Source organism: Mobula hypostoma, chromosome 8, assembly GCF_963921235.1.
Source record: "Mobula hypostoma chromosome 8, sMobHyp1.1, whole genome shotgun sequence".
Lineage (NCBI taxonomy): Eukaryota > Metazoa > Chordata > Chondrichthyes > Myliobatiformes > Myliobatidae > Mobula > Mobula hypostoma.
In genome coordinates, this window is record NC_086104.1 from 16,866,391 (window position 1) to 16,883,448 (window position 17,058).

Sequence of the window (17,058 nt, forward strand, 5' to 3'; positions counted from 1 at the left end):
AGTATATGACTTCCACGACATATTTCTAACTTTAATAGGACCTGAAACACAACTTGATATCAGCCTCCTCAAAGTACAAGTACACCCCATTAATCTGTTCCCCCCCCCCAATCTACAATCTCAAAAAGCTCCCAAGAGAACTTTCAATGTGATTCATGGTGACTCTCCCCATTCTTACTATCTCAAGATTTGGGAGAATAGACTTAGGACAGAGATGAGGAGAAATTGCTTTTCCAAGAGTATCTGTGGAATTCTCGGCTCAGGGAAGTGGTTGAGTCTATCTTATTAAATGTATTTCAGGCACAGATAGTTAGATTTTTGCATAGCAGGGGGAATTAAAGGTTATGTTTAACCCTTGATTAAGGCAGATAGGTATAGCTTAGTCCATAGCCAGATCAGCCATGATCTTATTGAATGGTGGAGCAGACTCGATAGGTCAGAGGCCAACTCCTGCTCCTATTTCTTATGTTTTGGTATTCCAAACACATGCTATCACTCCCTTAATAATAGACTCCAGCATATTTTCTACCACTGACATTGGGCTAACTGGTTTATAGTTCTCTCTTGTTTGTTGCCTGTTATTAAGTAGTAAGATTACATGTTCCAGCCTATGGTGATAGTCATGGAATTTTAGAAGATGACATCCACTGTTTCTACTATCTTCATAGCTTGCCCAGTACTCTGCATTTTCTCTTGCAATTTCAGCTTTGGTGCATTTGAGGTTTGTCCTTCTTGACCAATATTTTTTCTAGAAAAATCATAATGATTAAAAACCCTGCAAAACAGTATATGCATTCAGCATTTCAACAGACCCATTAAGTATCACCGGATGCACTATTTGCACTCTCCCCGAAAACATTGCCTCCTTTAGTCCATTTAGTTGATCTCTAATGTCAATCAGCATTCTTGTTAGTGCTGAGTCCATGAGATGTTGATCACTAAAAGAGTTAGACTTTGGTTAATAATCCGATCCATAAGGATAGGTTTTGGGTCAGATTACTGCTGGGGTTCCCAACCTGGGGTCCATAGAAGCCTTGCATAATGGTATTGGTCCATGGCATAAAAAAGGTTGGTGACCCCTGGGCTACTGGTATTTGGGTGAGTGCTCATTATGAATTCCTCTCTGTGATCATACAGATGATAATAATAAGTGTGTTCCAGATAAGCAGAGACAAACATAAAGAAACAGAGTCACTACTTAGTGTATTTGAAATTGGCTATCCAGGTGATCTGATTCACTGTACTTGTAAGTATGAGATTGGCCAGTTTCTGCTCTGTAATCCTATCAGATTTTGCTCCTGTTCTTTCTTCCCCACCCCCACCCCATAACATTACCTTTACATATCTAACTTTTCCTTAATGTATCAATGCAACCTGCCTCAACTAATTCTGTCAATATCAAAGTGTTCCTACATTTAATACTCCATAGCTCTTCTTTCCTGTTGATGTCAAAGCCAGGCAAAACAGGGCAGGGTGTGTAATGGACGGCTTATCCAATACTGTCAAGCACACAGAGGAGGTACTACCTAAGTCAGTCTGCATTTTATTCAATTATCTTAACAGTCTTTGTAAAGGGCTCCAGGACAAATGTCTCCAGCAGTACGTTTTACTCTTCTCTAGAGGATATAACCAATCAGATAAAAGCAATCTTATTGCATTGTTATGGATTGTCACTATTGTAACTACAGTTCGGATTACTCTTTATTGGTCAATGCAGACAATACAATAAACCAGACAAATCTGAATAACACTGTAGAAACAGAAATCAATTTATGAATACTGTACAGTTTACAGGAATTCTTTACTTTTAGCCAAGTTGAGTAACTCTAAAAGCAGAACTCATTTAAAATTGATATACAATGTCTAAATCAGGTCTCTAGTTACCAAAGTTCGCTGCATGAGAATACTGCATGATACTCCTGTGTAGAGCTGAATAGGGAGCTGTACTTGCTGCATGTATTGCTCGTTTTGTATTCACAGGGTATTGCAGTTATATCCGATAAACAATGGTATCAATTCCAACATATTCAAAATGGAAAAATATGTAGGATTACTTATGCACTCCGCAAAATACCTCACAGTGAAAGAATATTGACTTTGTATTTAAATATCACCTTTAACATAGCAAAAGACTCCAATGCATTCATGGAAGTGTTGCAAGAAAAATTGATACCCAGCCATATAAGCCACCATAGTCTTGGTCATCAAAAAGAGTCTTCAAGGAGAGAAAGCTTCAGGAGGGAGTTCCAGTGCTTAGGGTCTGAAGGCATGGCTGCCAGGGGCAGAGCAATGAAAAGGGGGCATTTGATCTGCAGAATAAGTGCTCGTACTGACTCCCATTGTGCATACCCAATGTTCTGCAGATCGCTGGAGTCCATGAAAGTAATGGCTTTTACCCTAATTGCTGCGATGAAGGAATACTCTGTCATATGGTATGTTGGACTGTTACAGATGTTACACGTTTGTGCTGAGAAGCATGTATTAATGGGAATAATTAAAAGAAATAACTGGGAGTAAATGCTGGATGGTGCTCTAATGAAATGTGACAAGCCTACAATTACTTCTGAACAGGAATCCAGAACAACAGAAATCACAATGGCAAGCTGACCTCCAAAAACAGGACCTCCTCCTCCTGACAAGGATGATTTAAAGTCATAGAGTTATAGAACACTGCAGCAGGTACAGAGGCCATCTAGTCCATACCAAACGATTATTCAGCCTAGTCCCATCGACCCACACCTGGACCAAAGCCCTCCGTCCCCCTCCCATCCATGTACTAATCTATGTTGAAACCAAACACATATCCACCATTCCCACTGGCAGCTCGTTCCACACTCTCACCACTCTCTTAGTCAAGAAGACCCCCCTCTGGTTCCCTTTAAATATTTCAAACTTTTGCCCTTGTATGGATCTTTTTCAGAGCAAACAGTCTCCATCAAGAGTTCCAAAAGGGTTTGTGGCTCTTTAACAAAGCAAAGTTCTGCAGATGTTGTATATCTGACAGAAACAGCAAATGTTAGAAATGTTCAGAAAGTCTGGCAGCATCTGTGGAGACGGAAACAAAAGTTCTAATTTCAGACTCCCACAGATTTCAGCACTTTGTGCCCCCAGAGTTAAACTTTCAGTTTGATGTCCTTTTGGCTTTGACCTCTCTGCTGGCCTGCCATGTTTCATAAACTCTTGATCACATCAAGTATAGCTATTTGCCTATTATCCCATGGTAAAAATAGACACCTGCTGATACGTCCTTGTGAGCCTGCACAGGTAACAGGTAAAAAAGATGACAATTATAATCAGAGATATTAAAGCACTTGGATCTGGAGCTCCCGGTGTCACCTCCTGTATATCAGTGAGACCCGATGTCGATTGGGACACCTCTTCTCTGAGCACCTACAATCCGTCTGCCAGGAAAAGTGGAATCTCCCAGAAGCCAACCATTTCAATTCTACTTCCCACTCACTTTCCAACATGTTAGTCCACGGCCTCCTCTACTGCCACAATGAGGCCACACTCAGGCTGGAGGAGAAACACCTTATATTCTGTCTGGGTAGCCTCCGACCTGATGGTGTGAACATGGATTTCTTGATCTTCTGGTAATTGCCCACCCCTACGCATTCAGTATCGCAATGGAATAAAAAGAATTACAGAAGCATGAGAAAAGAGTTTGCCCAGGTGGGTTAGTGGAGGATACTGTCGGGGATGACGGCAGAGCAGAGATTGCAGAAGTTTCTAGGAATAGTTCACAAGGCACAGGATAGGTATGTCCCACAGAGGAAGAAGCTCTCAAATGGCAGGGTAGGCAACCGTGGCTGACAAAGGAAGTTAAGGACTGCACAAAAGACAAGGAAAGAGTATATAAGGTAGCAAAAGTAAGTGGGAAGTTGGATGATTCAGAAGCTTTTAAAATCCAACAAAAGGCAACTAAAAAAGCTATAAGAAGGGATAAGATGAAATATGAGAGCAGACTAGCCAATAATATGAAGCAGGATACCAAAAGTTTTTTCAGTTATATGAAGAGCAAAAGGTAGGTGAGAGTTGATATTGGGCCACTGGGAAATGATGCTGGTGAGGTAGTGATAGAGGACAAAGAAATGGCAGATGAACTTAATGGATATTTTGCATCTGTCTTCACTGTGCAAGACACTAGAGTGTTCCAGAGGTCTGTGAGTGTCAGGGAGTAGGAATGAGTGCCATTGCTATTACAAAGGAAAAAGTGCTAGGCAAATTGAAAGGTCTTATGCTGGATAAGTCACCTGGACTAGATGGACTACATGCCAGCATCCTGAAAGAGGTTGTTAAAGAGATAATGGATGCATTGATCATGATCTTTCAAGAATCGCTTGATTCTGGCATGGTCCCAGAAGGCTGGAAGTTTGCAAATGTCACCCCACTCTTTAAGAAGGGAGGAAGGCAAAAGAAAGGAAATTATAGGCCAGTTAGCCTAACCTCAGTGGTTGGGAAAGTGTTGAAGTCTATTGTTAAGGATGAGGCTTCAAGGTACTTGGAGACTAATGATAAAGTAAGTCAAGTCAGCATGGCTTCTGTAAAGAGAAATCTTGTCTGATAAATCTGTTAGGGTTAAAGTAACAAGCAGGGTGGACAAAGCAGAAGCAGTGGATGTCATTTACTTGGATTTTCAGAAGGCGTTTGATTAGGTGCCACACATGAGGCTGCTTAGCGAGATAAAATCCCATGGCATTACAGGAAAGGTGTATGAATAGCAGAATGGCAGGAGGCAGCCAGTGTGAATAAAAGGAGCCTTTTCTGGTTGGTGCCAGTGACTAGTGTTGTTCCTCAGGAGTCAGTATTAGGACCACTACTTTTCACATTGTCAATGATTTAGATAATGGAATTGATGGCTTTATGGTAAAATTTGTGGATGATACAAAGATAGGTGGAGGGGTAGGTAGTGCTGAGGAAAAAGTATGATTGCAGCAGGACTTGGACAAATTAGAAGAATGTGGAAAAAAAGTGGTAGATGGAATACAATGTAGGGAAATGTATGATAATACATTTTGGTAAAAGGAACAATAGTGCAGACTGTTATCTTAATGGAGAGAAAATTCAAACATCAGAGATGCAAACGGGCTTAGGAGTCTTTGTGTAAGACTCCCAGAAGGTTAATTTACAGGTTGAGTCTATGGTAAAGAAGGCAAATGCATTGTTGGCATTTATTTCAAGGGGAATAAAATATAAACATAAAGAAATATTGCTGAAGCTTTATAAGACACTGGTCAGGCCACACTTGGAGTATTGTCAATGGTTTTGGCCTCCTTATCTCAGAAAGGATGTGCTGTCATTGGAGAAAGTCCAGAGGAGGTTCACGAGGATGATTCTGGGAATGAAGGGGTTAACATATGAGAAGCATTTGGCAGCTTTGGGTCTGTACTCATTGGAATTTAGAAGAATGCGTGGGGATCTCATTGAAACCTACTAAATGTTGGAAATAGTAGATAGGATGGATGTGGAGAGAATGTTCCCTCTGGTGGGGGATATCCAGAACTAGAGGGCACAGCCTCAAAATTGAGGAGTGACCTTTTAGAACAGAAGTAAGGAGGATTTTGTTTTACCCAAAGAGTGGTGAATTTGTGGCATGCTCTGCCACAGACTGCGTAGGAATCCAAGTTCCTGGGTAAATTTAAAGCAGGAAGTTGATAGATTACTGATTGGTCGGGGCATCAAAGGATATGGTGAGAGGGCAGGTGTATGGGGTTAAACGGGATCTGGGATCAGCCATGATGAAATGGCGAAGCACATTCCATGGGTTGAATGGCCTAGTTCTTCTCCGATGTCTTGTGGTCTTGTGTTTGACAAACCATAAAGGACCCCAGCACCAATTCCTGCGGCACACAATCAGCAACACTGCACCACTCTTCTCTCTGACGATAGAGGCTCGTGGCAAAGCTCTGGACGATGCGAACAACTTCCCTCAGGAGCCAACACTCAGTGAAGGCAGGCCTGGTCCCATATCCAAAGATTGCGGTGGTTAATTGGCCACTGTAAATAGCCCCTGGTGGAAGGGGTGGCAGAATCTGGGGACACCAGTTGGAATCTGGGGAGAATTTAATAAAGGGTTTAGTGTAAATGGGTTCTTGGTGGTCAGTGGATTTGTATCTGTGTGGCATGAGTCTGTGACTAACTATGACCACTAGGCTGTGGTTGAAAGAACAGGGAACTCCAACCACAGGAAAAGCTGGTGGAGAAGACTTCTATGTCAGCACCAACAAGAGGAAAGTCTGTTTATCCCATTTTCTTTCACAGAACAGTTCGCCGTTCTTACTTCACACTCACACCCTCAGACACAACAGATTCCTTCATCTGCTGCAGCAGAAAATGAAACTTTTTTTTATTGTTTGAGGTATTAAACAATATTTCATCCAGGTCATGCCTTGTTCTCATTGCTACCATCCAGAAGGAGGTACAGAAGCCTGAAGGCACACATTCAATGATTCAGGAATGGCTTCTTCCCATCCACATCCAATTTCTAAAAGGAGATTGAATCCTTGAACACTACCTCTCTACATTTTATTTCCATTTTTGCACTACTTATTTAATTTAACTACTTAATATATATTTACCTACTGTAATTCATGTTTTCTTCTATCATTATGTATTGCATTGTACTGCTGCCGCAAAGATAAAAAATTCGTGACATATGCTGGTGATATTAAACCTGTTTCTGATTCTGATTCTGAACACTAGTTTTTCATGATTTATGATTGCTGTGTTGAGGCAATGAAGTAAGCGAATTAACAAAGGGGAATTCCCCATTACACTAAAAGGTCACAATGTATGGTCAAGCTGTAAGTCGAGGCTGCAAGTGGCTTCAAGATCTACAAAATAAGACTAAAATTACATGTACAGATTTGCTGTATAACAGTTTGTCCGTGCAGCATAGATTCATAGAGTTGTACTGTACAGAAACAGGACCTTCATCCCAAATTGTCCCTAGTGACCAAAGTACTTTTCTATGTCAATATTTGTCCCAGTTCCTTCTAAGTCTCTCCTGTCTATGTACCTGTCCAAATAACTTCTAAATGTTATAGTCAAACTTGCCTCTACGACCCTCCTCAACTCCCGGAAACTCCTTCCATATACCTGGTGCTCTCTTTGTGAAAAACTTGCCTCTCTGGTGCCCTTTTTTGTGTTGTCCTGAGAAAGAACGGTCACCCAGTTTTTAGAGCCCTGATTGTAGCCAAGCAAATGTGCACGTTGAGACTGGGGTTAGGGCAGGACTGTCTTCCAAGCAGTGGCATCGATGGTTGAAGAGCTTGCCAAGATGCCATTCCTGAATAAATTGTGTTGTTGTACATGTTTGCCTTTTGAGAGTATGGGTAACAGGACCATGTCCGTCTCAGCCTGTTATGTGTGTGCATCTGTCAATCTTGGCTTCTCTGTAAATCACAGGCATTCACAATCACATTTAGGTTCTATCTTTTATTATTAAATAATTACCCTGCTTAGGTACAACTCACTGTCTGAGCAACAATGTCTGCCAAAACCCTTTGTTTGCCTTTGCTTCACTGAAAAAAAAGAAAGAAACGTTTGTGTGATGCTTCGGTGAGTAACTGTACTGTTGGTTTCTCTGGACCCAGGCATAGGTTTCAACTCTTGCACCGTGTTCGGTATCTGTGGCACCGCATCACATTTCACACAGGGCTACTTTGGGCAGGAACAAATAACACATAACCAGGTGCCTGTTTCAAGCCAGCAGCATTTAGGAGGACAAACCGGGGTAGACTTACACTGAAAAGTACAGTAGAACAAATGGACCTGGGAATACACATCCCTAATTCCTTGAACATGGCATCAAAGGTAGATAAGGTTGTAAAAAGATCTTTTGGCACATTGGCCTTCATAAACCAGACCATTAAGTACGGGACCATAAACACAAGAGAGTCTGGAAATCCAGAGCAACACACACAAAATGCTGGAGGAATTCAGCAAGTCAGGTAGCCTCTATGGAGGGGAATCAACAGTCAAAGTTTTCTGCCAAGACTCTTCATCAGGACTGGAAAGGAAGGAATAAGATACTGGAATAAAAAAGTGGGGAGTGGGGGGTAGGAAGAGCACTAGCTAGAGGGTGATAGGTGAAGCCAGGTGGGCGGGGAAGGTAAAGGGCTGGAGAAGAAGGAATCTGAGAGGAGAGTGGGCCATGGGAGAAAGGGAAGGAGGAGGGGCGCCAGGGGAGGTGACTCAGAGTGTGATGTTATGTTGAAGTTGACTAAGACATTGCAGTACAGTGTGCAGCTCCGGTCACTTACCTGCAGGAAAGACATCAATAACCTCGAAAGAGTGCAGAGAAAATTGATACAGATGTTGCCAGTACTTGAGTTATAAGTAAAGGTTGAATGGATAGGGACTTTAATGCTAACTGGAGCTCAGGTGAATGAGTGGAGACTGAGGCATTCAAGATTGTGAGGGGTATAGTTAGGCTTGTGGGCTTCCTCCCCTCAGATCGGGTGAGACCACAACTGGAAATCGTAGGTTTAGAGTGAAATGTGAAATATTTAAGGGGTATCTGAGAGGGAACTTCTTCACTCAGAGGGTGGTGTGAGTGTTCTTTCTTTCTTTTTAAATCTTTTTATTGAGTAAGTATACAAAAAAGGTAAACCATATAAACATTAATACAATGTTAAAGTATAATAAAATTCCAAAAGATAACAATACCAAAAAGAAAATACTACAAACAATGTAATTTAAGCATAAGAAACCAAGATAACATAATAGTATACTAAATTTTATATATATCAATGGAAAAAAAGAAAAAAAAAACCCCCAAAAAAAAACCCACCGTGCAGCTAACTAAAAGCAAAGCAAAGCAATGGGCTAACTTGAAACCAAACAGAGTTAAACTTAAAATCACGTCCTCAATCCCGACCTCCATTAAAACAGTGAAAAAAAAAACAAGAAGGGTAAATATTACATTAAATGAAAATATCGAATAAAAGGTCCCCAAATCTGTTCAAATTTAAATGAAGAATCATAAAGGTTACTTCTAATTTTCTCCAAATTCAAACATAAAATTGCCTGAGAAAACCAAAAAAAGGTAGTTGGAGCATTAAGCTCTTTCCAATGTTGTAAAATACATCTTTTCGCCATTAAAGTAAGAAATGCAATCATTCTACGGGCTGAAGGGGAAAGATTACTAGAAATTTTAGGTAGTCCAAAGATAGCAGTAATAGGGTGAGGAGAGATATCTATATTTAATACCTTAGAAATAATATTGAAAATATCTCTCCAAAAAGTTTCCAAAGTAGGGCAAGACCAAAACATATGAGTTAAAGAGGCTATCTGCCCCGAACATCTATCACAGAAAGGATTAATATGCGAGTAAAAACGCGCTAACTTATCTTTGGACATATGTGCTCTATGAACCACTTTAAATTGAATTAGGGAATGTTTAGCACAAATAGAGGAAGTATTAACTAATTGTAAAATCTGCCCCCAATCATCCACAGAAATGGTAAGCCCCAATTCCTGTTCCCAATCTACCCTAATCTTATCAAATGGAGCTTTCCTAAGTTTCATAATAATATTATAAATCATAGCCGATGCACCTTTCTGACATGGATTAAGGTTAATTATCGAATCTAAAATATATATAGGAGGAAGCATTGGAAAGGAAGAAAGTATAGTACTTAGGAAATTTCTAACTTGTAAATATCTAAAAAAATGTATTCTTGATAAGTTATATTTATTAGATAATTGTTCAAAAGACATAAGGGAACCATCTAAAAATAAATCCAAAAACCGTAAAATACCCTTAGTCTTCCAAGTTTGAAAAGCGCGATCCGGTGTGAGTGTTGAATGAGCTGGCAAAACAAGTGGTGGATGCAGGGTTGATTTCAACATTTAAGAGAAATTTGGATAGGTACGTGGATGGGAAGGGTACGGTCCAGGTGCAGGTCGATGGGACTAGGCAGAATAATGGTTTGCCATAAACTAGACTGGCTGAAGAGCTTGTATCTGTGCTGTAGTGTTCAATGACTTTATGACTCTCAGGACCGTCTATGGTTCAAGTCGAGATGCTTCATATGGACCCCAAGGAGTGTGGTGTGAGTGTGGCATGATCTGCCAGTGGAAGTGGTGGATATGGGTTCAATTGTAACTTTTAAGAGAAGTTTGGATAGGTACATGGATGGGAGCGATATGGAGGGCAATGGTCCAGGTGAAGGTAGATGGTACTACGCAGAAGACCAGGTCAGCAAAGTCTAGATATGCAGAAAGGCTTGTAACTGCATGAGCTTCCACTGACTGCTCCTGTTTCTTCTCGCATCCGAGTTTCAGAATGCAGCTGATTGGCATGTGAGAAGAGATTGTGTCACAGGGAAAAATAAAGGGGATTGGTACAGACTCAATGGGCCAAATGGCCTCCTTCAGTATCATAGAGAAATACAAGTGAAATGTTTATTCCATAGAAGATGACAAGGAAGCAGACTTTGCCTCAGTCCAGTAAGTGAGGTTGGATAAGGGGAAGAAGAACAGGCAGGCTTGTTCTCAGTCTCCTGCCCATTGACAGCTCTGGCAGACTGTAGCCATTTGTAAGAGGCATAGAGAGACAAGCTAGCAGTGCTTTATAAGGCTCTTTTCCCTTCAGTAGGAGACTCTTACAGTTTGCTCTGCTTTTTCCACTTCTCCATTTACTAGTGGCTACCTTGGACTGCTTGTCTGATTCTTGAACTCATAGTCCTTAGCAAAGGCTTTGAATTCTGAGCAGCTGAACCCATTGTCTGACACAAGTGCCTCTGATTCTCCATGGTAAGTGAATACAGTTTCCAGGTGCTGTATAACTGCTGCCAAAGATGTGGAGGACAGCTTGGACATCTCAACATTCCGTGAGTAGTAATCCACAGTGAGAAGATATTTGTCTCTTTTCAGCTCGGAAATGCCTGTGCCTTCGATTTGCCATGGAAGGTCTGGTTTTTGTGCAGTTTTCTACATGCTTCATATTGCTTTACGTAATCTCCCAGCTGTGTGCTCAGACCAGGCCAACACATGGACTGCCTTGCTCTTAAGATATTTTTCTCTGCCTTGGTGTCCTCGGTGGATTTGACTGATGATTTTGGCATGCATAGAAGCAGGAATAAGTCTGGAGCCCTTTAGCAGCAACCCATCAAGAATGGTGAGTGTGTGCAGTAAGGACTGAATTCGTGAGCTCCTTTTGGAACAACTGCCGTCCATGCTCACAGTAATACATGACTTTGCTGCAGATTTGGTCCTTTTTCAGCTCAGCATGAATTTGATCCAGTTTACATTGTGGTGCAGGAAAGCTTTCACGTACCTGAGCAAAGTAGATATCGGTGTCTTCTACGAGGGCGGAGTCAGCTTCTGTCCATTCACTTTTGCGTGGCATCCTCGACAGAATATCTGATGATGTGAAAGATTTGCCGGGATGTGTTCAATGTCTAACAGCATCACATAAGTCTCATTCTGAATCTTTGCAGGAATTTGCTCTACTATGTGCTCAGTAGAGGGCAGAATAAACTTCTCCCACCTCACTGTATTATTCAATTTTGTTAGATCAGCACAGATCTTCAGTGTGCCGTCTGGCTTGGGAACAGGAACAATGCCCACACTCCAGTCAGTAGGTCCATTCACTCTAGGTCCATTCACTGAGTGTCCTCATAATCTAATTTAATCTAATCTAATCTAGTTATGATGTCAAGTGCCTCCATTCTCTCAAGATCAGCTTTAATGCTGGTGGACGCCTTGCTGTAGTCAGAGAGTATGATGTCACCCCTGGCCTCAATTGGATAGTGCACTCGTCTTTCAGTACCCCCAGGCCTGTGAACAACCCCGGGTACTTCTCCTGCCACTGAACATTGTTTAGCAAATCCAACCTTGCAATGAGGTTCAGTTTCTTCGTGACATATCGTCCCAGTAGGGGCGAGAAGAGATTCTGAACAACATAGACATTATCTTTTCACTGTTTCTCACAGTTTTTACGGATAGAAGTAGTAAACATTTTTTCCACACTGAGCTTTTGGCCCCATGAGCACTTTCATTGTTGGGTTTACTGTCATGCCTATTTTCTTCGCCCGTTTTGTGAACAGACATTTGAGGATGGCTGTAACGTCTGCCCCAGTGTCCATTTTGACTGTCTCTGCCTCATTTTACAACTGAACCGTCGTACACCAGCCTTGCCTATTTGGACCTAGAGCCCCAAGGAAAGCTCTCTCTTCATGGTCTTCTTTGACCTCCTGTCTTTGAGTGACACTAACTTTTATAATGGCCAACTCTATTTTATTGGTGGCATTTCACTTCTTTTGCTGGACAGAGCTCTGTGACATAGAGTGATCTTTACCGTCCACTCTACCAGCAATTTTGGTGTCATCTGCAAATTTACTAATCATTCTACCTACATTCCCTTCCACATCATGAATATGTATAACAACCAATAGATTCCAACACCAATCACTGTGGTACACATCTGGTTATCTCTAATCTCTAGTCTGAAGGACAGTGCTCTACCACTACCCTTTGCCTTCTATTACCAAGCCCATTTTTTTATCCAATATGCTCTTTCACCCTGGATTCCATGTATCCTAATCTTCTGGACCATCCTGCCACACAAGACATTGTCAAAAGGCCTTGCCAAAATCCATATTTAAAGTTCAAAATAAATATATTATCAAACTACATATATGTCACCAAATACTACCCTGAGATTAATTTCCTTGCAGGCATATGCAGTAGAACAAAAAAAAACAACAGAATCCATCCAAAGGCTGACAAGCAACCAATGTGCAAAAGAAGAAAAACTGCAAATAAATACCAAAAAAATAATGATTGTTATTTTCATGAGCTTCCATGGAACATATCCCCATGATCTGATCAGACTAGAGGTCGACAAGAAAGTGTTGAACGCCTGGCTCAGAGTTGGAGACCTCTTCACAGAGGCAGAAGGGTTCCTTGTGGCAATACAGGACCAGGTGGTTAACACAAAAATGTATCAAAAATACACAATAAAAGACAAATTCAAGACAATAAATGCAGAAAATGCCAACAGAAACCAGAAACAATGCAACACATTACAGGATCCTGCAGCAGTTTAACTCAATCTGATTACATACTCAGGCACAAACTAGTGGCAAACATCATTCACCAAAATCTTGCTTTAAAATACAAACTCATAAAAGACACTGCACCTTACTATAAATACAAGTCTGATCCGGTTTTAGAGTCAGACTCCCACAAATTATATAGGACCATCCATTATTACAGATAGGACAATCCATTATAACCATCCAGGTATGATATTACAAGATAAGCAAGCAAGAACAACTTACTTAATAGATATAGCCATTCCAAACAATAAGTCAATAAGTGAAATCAGTAAGTGAAAAATGCCAGAAATATGCTGAATTAAAAGTCGAAATTGAAAGACTTTGGAACATGAACAGGGTATACATTGCCCAATGGTAATATCTACAACTGGTATCATCCCAAAGTCACTATATAACAGTATGAAAAAAATTAGGGCTACACAGCAACATCTATGTAAATCTCCAGAAAGCCACCAGAATAGTCCAGAAGTTCCTAGCAATTGAGAAATGAGTGTGCTTGGCTATGCCTGTACCCCAGCATGAGCTGAGAAAAAATACTTTAATAGTAAATTCATTAATTCATTGGATAAATAGATAAATACTGTTAAAAATATGAGTTGTAGAATCCTTGAAAGTCAGTCCATAGGTTATGTTCAGTGATCATTTCAATGTTGTGGTGAGTGAAGTTGTCCACACTGGTTGATGAGACATAATATCCCACACTCAAAACCACGTTGATTATCCCTAATTAACCTTTTCCCTTCCAAACACAAATAAATCTTGTCCCTCAGAATCCCTTACAGTAACTTTGTCTCCACTGATGCAAGGCTCAACAGCATGTAGTTACCTGGTTTGTCCAAGCAGCCTTTCTTAGATAAAGGTACAACATTATCTATCCTCCAGTCTTCTAGTTCCTCACCTGTGGTAACGATGAGACAAAAAGTCCCTGCCAAGGTTCCCAAAAATCAACTTCCTCACTTCCCACAAATCTTGAAGTACATAAAGGTAGGTAAATCCCCAGGATGGGACATCTGATCAGGCCCTGGGCAGTTATCCACATTTATGCAATACAAGGTTGTCAACACCTCCTCTTTCATCATGCTGATATGATTCAGAATATCATAGTTCCCACCCACGATCTCACTAGCTTCCATCACCTTCTCCGCAGTAAAAACAGACAAGAAATATTCACTTAAGACCTTTCCTATCTGTCGTGGCTCTACATATAGATTACCAGACTGATCCTTATGGAGTCCTCCTCTCTTTCGCGTTATCCGCTTGCTCTTAACACTGTATATATAGTATCTCTTATAATTCTCCGTTACAGGGAGATCTCATGACCCCTTTTTACTATCTTCATTTCCTTCTTGAGTGCACTCTGACATCCTTTATTTTCACCTCCTGGGTGTATGCCTGTGTGTGCACGTGTGTGTGTATACAGTGCCTATTAAAAGTATTCACCACCACCCCCCCCCCACTTGGAAGTTTTCATCTTCTATTGTTTTACAACATTGAATCACAGTGACCAGATGTGAAAAGCTGATAGAGACTTTCACACAGGCTCAGGCTGTAATCGCCATCAAAGGCGCATCTGCTACTGACTTGAAGGGGGTGAATATTTATGCAATCAATTATTGTGTGTGTGTGTGTGTGTCTGTGTCTGTGTGGACATGGACAGGATTTGAGAGTGAGAGGGTTAACATTTTTCCGCAGTGAGGGAGTATTCCACCACCTAGTGGCCAAATTCAGGGAGGACTCAGCAGTGTCTATTGTTCAACCAACATTGTCGGGGGAAAGGAGTACGCATAACACTAGGGAAGTTAATGTAGTTTCTGTGGGTAAGGAAGATGGAGAAACCAGAAGAAATATTCAGTCTTTCAGGTGGTCTGCTAACTACTTTGAGAGCACAAATTTTAAAGAATTTAAAAGGCTGGAAATCGTCTGCAGGTCAGGTGACGTCTGCAGAAAGTCCTGATGAAGGGTCTTGGCCTGAAACATTGACTGTTTACTCTTTACCATAGATGCTGGCTGGCCTGCTGAGTTCCTCCAGCTTTCTGTGTGTTTTGCTTGGATTTACAGCATCTACAGATTTTCTATTGTATGTGACAGTTAACTTTTCACATTGAAAACATTTCAGAACTATTTTGATAAAGATTCTTTGTCCTAAGACATTAACTGTTTATCTTTACACAGATATTGCCTGACTTGCTGACTCCTTCCAGCTTTTTGTGTATGTGTTTATTTTATATTTCCAGCACTTGCAGACCTTTGAATATCGTTTACTTCAGCCCGTTTCAGGCGATAACAGATTGATAGTCTGCTTTGCCCCTGTCCAATCTTCTACTCAGTCAGTTTTCTCGAGGAGTTGTGCCGGGAGTGATGTGTTGTCCGATGTGCTCTGCTTGTGAGTAAGGCAGGTGACTGATGGCATTGCGAATGATTTCAGCAGCTGTCCAGAGGGAAAGCAGAAAGTTTTTGAATGGTAATGACGGGTGTCCCGTTCAGCACTCACTTACACTAACTCATACAGACAAGCACTCAAATTCATTCACTCCGATTCACAGGCACCATTTCATTCGCTCTCACTGAATCAGTCACGAACTGAGTCAATCGCTCACTCACAGCCTGGGGGTTATGATAACATAGTTGTTCACTTATTACGCTGCCGATTAGCATTGTACCGGGGACAGGAGTTTGAATGCCGTCAGGGCAGCTGGGGAACTTAAACTCGGTGAAGTGTGGAATCACTGATAACACCACAAAAGTGTAAGATTGTAAAAACCCATTAGTGTCACTGAAACTCTGGTTTGCAAAGTGGCAGTTCTGAAGGTGGGCTGCCACAATGGCTCAGGCAATGGTCAGCAATGTGGGGCCCAAGGGTTGCAGACAAGGGGAAGTGAGTGGCCTCAGCAGACTGGAACAAGCACTGGAGAGGCACCCAAAGAGAGTTGGGGAGAGAGACAGGCAGAGACAGAGAGACTCTGGGAGTCACCATCTTAGTTGCATTTTACAGGAGCACCATTGACAGCGTCCTTACAAAATGCATCTCCATCTGGTATGGGAGCAGCCAAGCATCAGACCAGAAGTCCCTACAAAGGACGATGAGAATGGTTGAGAGGATCATAGGGGTCTTCCTACCATCCACTGGGGACATTTATCAGAGCAGTGCATACACAGGGCCTTTAGTATTATTAAGGATCCCACCCATCCATCTAGCATCCTCTTTGACTTTGCACCATCAGGCAGGAGACTACAGTGTAAAAAAACAAGAATGGTTAGAATGAGAAACAGTTTCTTCCCCCAGGCCATTAGACTTCTGAACTTCCTGCTGGTTGTATTCGAAGTGTCACTGGCTAATCTCTTCTGTACCTTACAATATTTAATATTAATGCACTTTAGTTGGTTATTTATGTGTGATTTATCCATAGATTTTATCCTTACCTTCATAGGCTATTGTGTGCTATATGTGTTATGTGTGCTACTGTGCTTTACACCCTGGTTTGGAGAAACTTTGTCTCGTTTCTATATACATTATATGATTATATAAATTATATACATGTATATAGTTAAATGACAATGAAATTGATGGCTTGACTTGAGCTTTGGGGAAGGGGTGAAAGTGTGAAAGAGCTCAGGGAGAGAGAACTCGAGAAGTATTGAGGAAGTGAGGGAGAAAGAGCCCTGAAAGTTGGTGGGGGGACATGTGAAGAGGGTTCAAAGAATTTGGGGAGGAATGTGGGAGAGAGGGCCCAGAAAGTCCGAGGAAATTGCAAGAGAGACACTGAACCTGGGAGTTTGAGGGGAGACTGGGAGAGAGGGGTCTGGGGAACTCGGGGACAGTGCAGAAGAGGAATCGGTGGAGCTTGGAGGAACGGTGGGGAAGAGATTGATGAGAATGTGGGGTGGGTGCAGAGTGGGGAGAGGGAAGCCTGAGAGTTCGGGGGAGTGCAGTCTGCAAACCAGTGACTGCACATCCTGTCTCCTGTCTCTGACCTGGTTACTCTCAACC

The 17,058-nt window shown here is 41.6% G+C and overlaps 1 long non-coding RNA gene across 1 annotated transcript in view; it reads right to left on the reverse strand.

Moving 5' to 3' along the window:
* LOC134350387 (uncharacterized) overlaps positions 1-14,069 on the reverse strand; it is a 92,555-nt gene extending 78,486 nt beyond the window's left edge. Inside the window, exon 1 of the long non-coding RNA XR_010018881.1 lies at positions 13,969-14,069. This is a non-coding gene — a long non-coding RNA (uncharacterized LOC134350387). The remainder of the gene's footprint in view (positions 1-13,968) is intronic.
* Between the last annotated feature and the right edge of the window lie 2,989 nt (positions 14,070-17,058).